Raw genomic sequence first — 8,816 nt, forward strand, 5'->3', positions numbered from 1 at the left:
CCTTAAGAGGCCCATTTCTAAGGTGGTTCCTCTGTGCACTATATACTTGAGCTAATGATTTGAAATTAATAGGCTCTAGAAAATTGGTAAACTCATTGAGCCCAAAAGCACTTCTGAATTCCTCATTACTTATTTCAATGAGGGCTTTCCCATTTATATCCCTAATGCTCCTTGTCACTGGATCATAATTATGTGCAATCTGAGTCAGGAGATCCATATCCATGAATACTCCTAGAACTACCAATTTTCCCACATCTAACTCCCAGATGCTATTCTGCGAGGCTAGGGAATTTCTCATGCCAAATCCAACTTTGAACAACCCCAACCCAGACAACCCAACCTATGGGTCTCTCAACCAGTTACCCTTATCATATAACCCTTCTCCTATCTTCAAATGAGGAGCTCTTGGCACTAGTTCTTTCACTTTCGATGCCTGATTAGTTGACAATGTCAACTGTTCGAGAAAATCATCACAAATGGCCCTTTCCTAGTAATTAACTTTCCCTAAGAACTCTCTCTCAGGTGCCATCTTAAAATATTCAAGAAATTTAGCTACTACCCCCAACTGGTTTTGTGACAAATCAAGACCTCAATTAAACCACACTGGTAAGAAATTGTCAAACAAGAGCGCAAGAAAACCTATTTTTAACTTGAAGGAATCCACTCTGCAACTGAATGAATTTGCTCTATATTTGAAGAAAATAGCTCTGCAACTGCTCCTCTGCAACAATTCTTTGGAATGATACCTTCACTCAGTTGATACGAGATCATATATGGTACTCAGGCTCTTAACTATGACATTGATACCGCATGCTTTGGCCATCCCTTCAGAATTGAATTCATGAGAGAATTCAAATTTTTCGCTCCAATGAGTCACAACATACCTGCACATTTTTCCCTTTTGCTATTTCGCAAAGCATAACCTTCAGGAAATTTCATTAAACGAAATCACGCCAACCGTCTGATCAAATGAAACTTGATTGGTCTTTACACTGACTTAACAACTTTGCCTTAGCACCGGGTCCTACCTCCTTTTCATCATTTCGCGGGCTTTATCCTCTGAGCACTTTTCCTTCCCGAAGCTGCGTTAGGCATTAGATGGAGCTTTAAGTGCTCAACGTTTAACTCTTATCAGGACCGTCAACTTCTTTATTAACCGCGCCTTTATCTTGACGGCTAACAGTCTTTCGCTATTTCGCATAGCTTAAACCACTTTCAACTTAGGGCCACGAAACAATACGAAGCGTTGGATCAAATTAGAGATGACCATCCTTTAAGGGATACCTTTATGCTTGCTTCACTTACGCCACTCTTTCATTGGTTACCGAATACCACGTGGCATTCAACCATTAGCTCTAAAAACTATTCGAGTTTAGTTCAACGTTAGCCACGTGTCTTTCCCTTATAACCATCGGTTACACCTCGACGGGCCCTCACTTTCTTCTAAGACCATGTGTCAATCGACACATCACCATCTAGAATTACACCTGGACCAACCTTCTCTTCCTTTCGCTATTTTGCGAAGCATATCTTTCGGTTGGTTCGCGGCCATGAAACAATGTGAGCTGTCAGATTGAATCAGAGTTGATCCTCTTTTAACTTCATGCTTTTATCTGTCCTTGGGGCCCAAAAACCTTTTCATTGTTTTGTGGGTTTTAAAACATGAGCACTTTACCATTGCAAACTCACGTGGGCCATTAGATTATACTTAACTTGCTCAATGCTTAACAACTTAACTGAATTCAGCAGACATGGGCCCTCTGACTCAACTCCATCCACCTATCATCTAGTCACTTTTGAACTGACATGTTCACCTTTTATTTGCTGAGAGGACACATCTGATTCCACCTCATCCTTGACACCTATATCTGCCAGGTCACTTCTTATCCCGTGGCATGACTCACCTCTGGGACCCACCTTTTAATCCTTAGACCCTACTTGTTGACTATTTTGACCTTCTGCCACGTGCCATCATCTTACTCACCATCTCGACCGACTGGACTGCCTACTTGGAGCACCATGTCATTTCAATACTTTGCAAAAGCTAACTGTCGAGCATCTTCCTCCTATGAAATTGTGCTAACCGTTATATCAAATGAAACTTGTGCATCTGTTATGTTCTTATTAAAACTCCGTTTTCGTGGACTGAAAAACCTTTTCTCTATTTCGCAAGGCGTAACCTTCGAACATCTATCAGCCACAAAACAGCGTGAACCGTCAGATCAGATTGGACTTGATCACCTTTTAGTCACTCGGAAAGTCTTCACTGTAGGGTCCCACCAGATGCTTTCGCCATTTCGCGAAAGGTATTTCACTTACAAGTTTTGGCTGCAAAATAACTCCAGTCGTTAGATTTTGAACGAGATGGAGCCTTTTTAAACTAGACCAAATGCACACCATTGAGAACGCTTTTCCCTTTTGCCATTTCGTGAGTCTTAAACCACGTGCAACTTCACCTAACAAAATAGCAAAAATCATAGATCCATCTGAGAGCTGCGTACAACTTACTGGGCCCGACAACATTAGGAAGAAATGACATAAGGTATAAAATTTTACAATTAATTCAACAACCGCCTAGGCAAACGACATGGGGGGGACACCTCTTACAACCCCAAGACCCATTACTTAAGTGGATAAAGTAACATAGGAATAGTAACCAGAGGGTTTTTGATCAAACATTGAGCGATTTAAAATTGAAACCCTTAATTCTTAAGACCTAACACAGACTTGAAGCAGTTGATAGCGTGTCTAACTCAAAATTTCAAAAACTTAGCCAATTATGGGAAAAGAAAACCCATTTCTTAAACAGTGATAACACCGCCTACACAAAGAAGGATTCAACTCCTTCCTCTTCCTCACAGTCTAAGGGAAAAGGGCAAGCATTTGTGGCTACAACAGGTTCTTCACAATAGTAGATACTTGACTTGAGTGCCTCTTATCACATGGGTTCTACAAAGGAGCAGTTTTCTTCATTGGAGTCGTCTAAGGTACCTTACATTTACATAGGTGATGATACACAAGTAGAGGTTGAAGGGAGGTTCAGTTAACATGGATGACGGAACATTTGAGAATGTTCTTTATGTTCCTAACTTGTCTACCAACCTTCTCTCTATCTACCAAATCACTCACTATGGGAATGGGAAAAAGTTTGAGTTTACACCAGATTTAGTTGTGGTAAAGGAACTTGATGATGATGCCTTTGTAGCAGTGGGGCAAGTCAATGACAACTCAAGGCTTTATTCATTCTCCCATTTTGTACCAAGTTCTCCTTCTAGGGCCTTGCTTACTCATTCAAATTCAAAAAGTAAGCTATGACATGAGCGGTTTGGTCACCTCAACTACTGCTATCTTCAGTAGCTCAACACTAAAGACATGGTCACAGGTCTACCTCGAGTCAATTTTTCAGAGGGTGTATGTTCAGGTTGTTCCATGGGAAAGCATCCCAAGGAGAAGTTTGATAAGGGGAAAGCTTGGAGAGCTTTGGAATTTCTTCAACTTGTTCATAGTGATGTAGTAGGTCCATTTCCAACACCTTCATTTAGCAAGGCCCACTATGTCCTCACCTTCATTGATGACTACTCCCACTTCACTTGGGTCTACTTTCTCATTCATAAGAGTGAAGTATTTGACAAATTTTAGGACTCAAGACTCGTGTGGAGAAGCAATCTGGGAAAGTGATCAAGATTCTTCGTACACATAATGGAAGGGAATATGTGAACAAAAGACCTGAGAATTTTTGTACATTTGAGGGGATTAATCTTCAGCATTCTATTGCATACACTCCACAGCAGAATGGAGTTGCAGAGTGCAAGAATAGAACTCTGAAAGAAATGGCTAGTTGTATGATACATGCACGATCTCTTGATCCCACCTTTTGGGCAGAGGCTATCAGTTGTGCCACACACATCCAGAATCGGGTTCCTCACAAAGCTTTGCAAGGTATTACTCCCTTTGAATCTTGGGCTGGTAGGAAACCAATTGTGAGACATTTCATAGTCTTTGGGTGTCCACCATGGGCTCGCATACCTCCGCAGAAATGTAAGGCATTGGAACCTCAGAGTTGGCCTTGCATATTTGTTGGATATCCTAAGGGTGTTAAGGCATATAGATTGATGGATCCTAAGACACATGAGGTGTTTATTGAGAGGAGTGTTCACTTTGAGGAAAGCTCTCCTATCTTAGCCTCTCTACCTCCTCCACCTTCCTCTATTGTGGATAGTGATGCTAGTGATTCAGATGATGAGACTCCTTTAACTTTGACTCATAGGGTTACACCTCTGCAGGGTCCACTTTCAGTTGAGGAGCCTCGTTCTCCACCTCCACCTAGACCTCGTTGGGCTCGACAGACACTTGAGTCAATGAGTTCTCTTGTTGGGGTCCTGGGGATCCTTCAGATACCTCGAGGACTCAATCACAACATCAGGATATTCCACATGCATTCATTGCTACCGCTTCCAATCCACAGACATTTCAGGAAGCATCAGGGGTTCCTGAGTGGGACCCAGCTATGGAGGAAGAGTATAGTTCCTTGATGAGGAACAACACATGGGATTTAGTCCATCTCCCTAAGGGGAGAAAGATGGTTCAATGTAAGTGGATCTATCAGACCAAGTTTGCAGCAAATGGTAGTGTAGATAAGTATAAGGCTCGTCTTGTTGTGAAAGGTTTCTCTCAGGTTCCAGGTGTTGACTATACTGAGACCTTTGCACCTATAGCCAAGATGAACTCCATTCACTTGACACTTGCTGTTGTTGCAGCTCATGGTTGGGTTGTACATCAGATGGATGTGAAGAGTGTTTTTATTCATGGGGATCTTGATGAGGAGATTTATATGGAGCAGCCACATGGTTTCATCTAGGATACTTCCTTGGTTTATAGACTAAAGAAATCTCTCTATGGCCTTAAGCAGGCCCCCAGGGCTTGGTACGCCAAGATAGATTCCTTTCTTCTCTTAGCAGGGTTCACCAGGTGTCATTCTGATCCGAATGTCTACATTCTGTGACAGGATAACTCACACTTGATACTTGTGCTCTATGTTTATGATTTGATCATTATAGAGAGCACCGCATCCATCATTAGCAGGGTCAAATCTTCTTTGCATGACACATTTGCGATGATTGACTTGGGTCTTTTGCACTACTTTCTCGAGATAGAGATTTCATAGTCACCTTCCTGGATTACACTATCACAGCCCAAGTATGCTCTTGATCTACTTGCACGCTTTCATATGGCTGATTATAATCCTACACCAACTCCCTTTCTTTCAGGAGTCAAGCTTGAGGCTCAGTGTTCTTCTCCACCAGTTGATGCCACATGGTATCATCAGCTTGGGGCTCGTCTCCTCTACTTGACTCATACACACCCCGATATTTCATTTGCGGTTGGCATGGTTTCCTGCTTCATGCAAGAACCACATGAGCTTCATTGGAAAGCCTCCAAATGCATCCTTCATTACATTGAGGGTACACATCACTATGGGATTCACTATGTAGCAAGCATAGGACTTCGCTTGGTTGGTTACACAGACTCCGATTGGGCTGGCAATCTTGATGATTGTAAGTCTACTTCAGGTTACAGTTTTCACCTTGGTTCAGGCCCCATTTGTTGGCAGAGCAGGAAGCAACATTTTATTGCTCTCTTCAACTGAGGTTGAGTATCATGGAGTTGTTAATGTAGTGACTGAGACCATTTGGCTTCAGCAGATTCTCACAGAGTTTGGGTTCACCACTCCACGGCTGACAGTTCTACATTGTGACAATAAAAGTGCTATTGCAATCTCGAAGAACCCAGTCTAGCACCAGTGGACCAAACACATCGAGATCCATATGCACTATATCCGAGAGTTGATTCAGGAGTAGGTCATTAATTTACAGTATTGTCCTACAGTAGAGTAGGTTGCAGACATATTCACCAAGAGTAAGTTCTAGCAATTGTGAGCTCTCTTGGGGGTGCGGAATGTCTCATTAGGGGGGGTCAGCTAACTTCTCCTTCCTCTCTTATGGGGGAGACTTTTTCCTCTTTGAGGTTTTGTCCTTCTTCTTTGAGAGTCTTTTGTACATTCATCTCTCTTTTGGGGGGGAGTTTTTTCCCACTTGGTTTTCTCCCTTTCTCTGTTTGTGAGAGGTTGCATTGCATAGTTTTACTTGCATTTGCGTATTGTACATGGGTACCTATCATGGCCTAGTAGCTGGGACCCATCTTGCATTGTTGACTTGAGTCTTCATTCCCCTAAGTTGCACTTAAGGGGGGGTGTTGGTATAAATAAATATTCATCATGGATATTATAACACTTTACTTAAGTTAACTTAGGATAATGCATCTCTTTGTAGTTTGGATTTGACACTTAGGGAAATGTGCACATAGGGATATAGCTTGTAGGATAAATTCCACCTTTTGTGGTCTTATTTTGCTATTATACTCCACATTCGGTGGGTCATCCACCTCTTGTGGAATATTATATTATTTCTCCTACCTACCCCTAGTATTTCTTACCTACCCTTGTTTCTCATTGAGCCACATGTCATGATTGTGTGCTCGTACATCCATATGGCCTTGCCTATATAAGTAGGCCTATATTCATTATATTGGTTAATCCAGTTGATCATTTGTATATTGATGATAATACAGTTTGTTCTTGTCATTCTTATGTCTCTCTTTTATACTTTTCATTGTGCCCTTGATCTTGGCAAAATCTCACAGATTCTTTAAAGAATTAATTGCACTTGTACTATCACACATAATAGGGATTACCTAATCATACATCACCTTGATATCTCTAAGAGTTTGCTTCATCCACATAACTTGATTGCAAAAAGATATCACTACAATATAGTCTACCTTTGTTGTAGATAATGACACTGAATCTTGCTTTTTGCCTGACCAACAGACCAATTTGTCTCCCAAGACAAAATGTACCACCACTTGTACTTCTTCCATCATCAACATGTCTAGTTCAATTAGCATATGTGTATGCTTTCAAAGTCAAATTATCATTCTTCTTGTACCACAAACCAAAAATTAGAATCTCTTTCAAATATCTGAATATCCTTTTCACTACTTGATCATGAGATTGCTTTGGATTAGCTTGATATAGATGGCAACCAAATAGATGTTGGGAAAATAGGCGTTGGACACCTTGCATAATAATGTTTATAAAATTGTAATATGTATTTATTATGTGTTTCCCATGGACATGTAATGTAAAATTCATTTAACTGTTGTTGCACATGGACGTGTAATATGTAGAGATTCCTTGGGAATTTTCTCGAGACCACTTGATAAGTTGTATTGTAACAATGGATATATTATATTGTATTTATTTAATATTGGGAAGATTAATTCAATGAAGTACCCAATATTAGATGTGGGGTCAATGGGTAGGTTAGCCCATGGTATTTGCACATGGTTTTGTAACACATGGTTTTGTGGGAGCTTGTGTCTATTAAAGAACTCGCAAGGATAGTTGTTTGGGTTAGCCAATGAGCTAGTTAGCTAGGTTTAGCATTTGTGGAGATTGGAAGCATGGCATGAGATGTATGGTTAAATGCTTGTTCACATGGAGTACTTGTTGATGGCTTGTTGATGGATGGGATTTCAAAGGCTTTCATGGAAGTATTGTCATGTTACATTACTGAATAATACATGGATGATGGATGCTTTTGTAGGCTAGGTTTTTCCCTCATGAGGGTTTTCTTAGGGTATATCTTGTGTCATTTTTTATGGGTATGTTGTCTATTCTTTGGATGTGGAATCTATGTGATTATTTTGTTGAAATCTTAGTTGGGTTATGTGAAAATTGTCATAAAGTTGGCTGCAAGTTTCCTTACAAGTGGTCTCAGAGTGATAGTGTTATAACTCTAGGTGTTGAATCCATGAATACATGTTGGAATGAAAGACAAGACAAGATATGAGGGTTTATTGTAGGTTGTGGGGTTGCATATTTGTGAGTATTTTATAGATCTAGTTTTATAAAAAATTATTTCAAAATGGGTTTCCATGGATTGCATTTTGCGGATAAAGTCTGAGATTGGGTTATGTTGAAATTGTCATAAAGTTGGTTGCAAGTTTCCTTACAATAGATAGCATGCATAACATTTGATCTTGAATCAGTCGAGTACAAAGATCTTCACTTTGAAATGACTTTCACACCAAATATTATTTTCTATCATTCACATCCACTTCACCTCAATTCACTCGCATTCCATATCACAACTCATACAACGACACATCTTTATATACAAGATCATTCATTAAAAACCTCGACTAGGTTAGCCAAAAACAAAATATACAATATTATTTAAATTAGGCCACCCAAACCAATAATACCAAATGTGGTCCACTCTATGAGATAGGGGGGCAAACACATCACAAAACATAATTTTAAAATGGTTCCATTGAACAACACACATTAACACATCCTTCAAAGTTGACATCAAATGAAATGTGTAGATAAACAATAAAGCATGTTAATCAGATGGCCCATAAACATCCTCTAATGCAAAATACACAATATGGATCTACACATGCCACAGTGAGATCCATATCAAGATCCAAACTCAACCTCCAATGCATACTCAAACTAAAAGAGCATGATCCAAATAAGATACACGACCTTTATCAACCAAAGAACAAATCGATAGACAACATTGAACACAAAATAATATAACTTCACTTGCCAATCAAAATAGCACTAGAAAACTAAACCGGAACACTACAAAAACCAAATGAACATGTCCTCCAAGCTACAACACTTGAATCCACATATCAGAGAACCACCAGGTATTCTCTAGACCAATTTTGACAGACAATATTACTGT

Source organism: Cryptomeria japonica, chromosome 8, assembly GCF_030272615.1.
Source record: "Cryptomeria japonica chromosome 8, Sugi_1.0, whole genome shotgun sequence".
Taxonomy (NCBI): domain Eukaryota; kingdom Viridiplantae; phylum Streptophyta; class Pinopsida; order Cupressales; family Cupressaceae; genus Cryptomeria; species Cryptomeria japonica.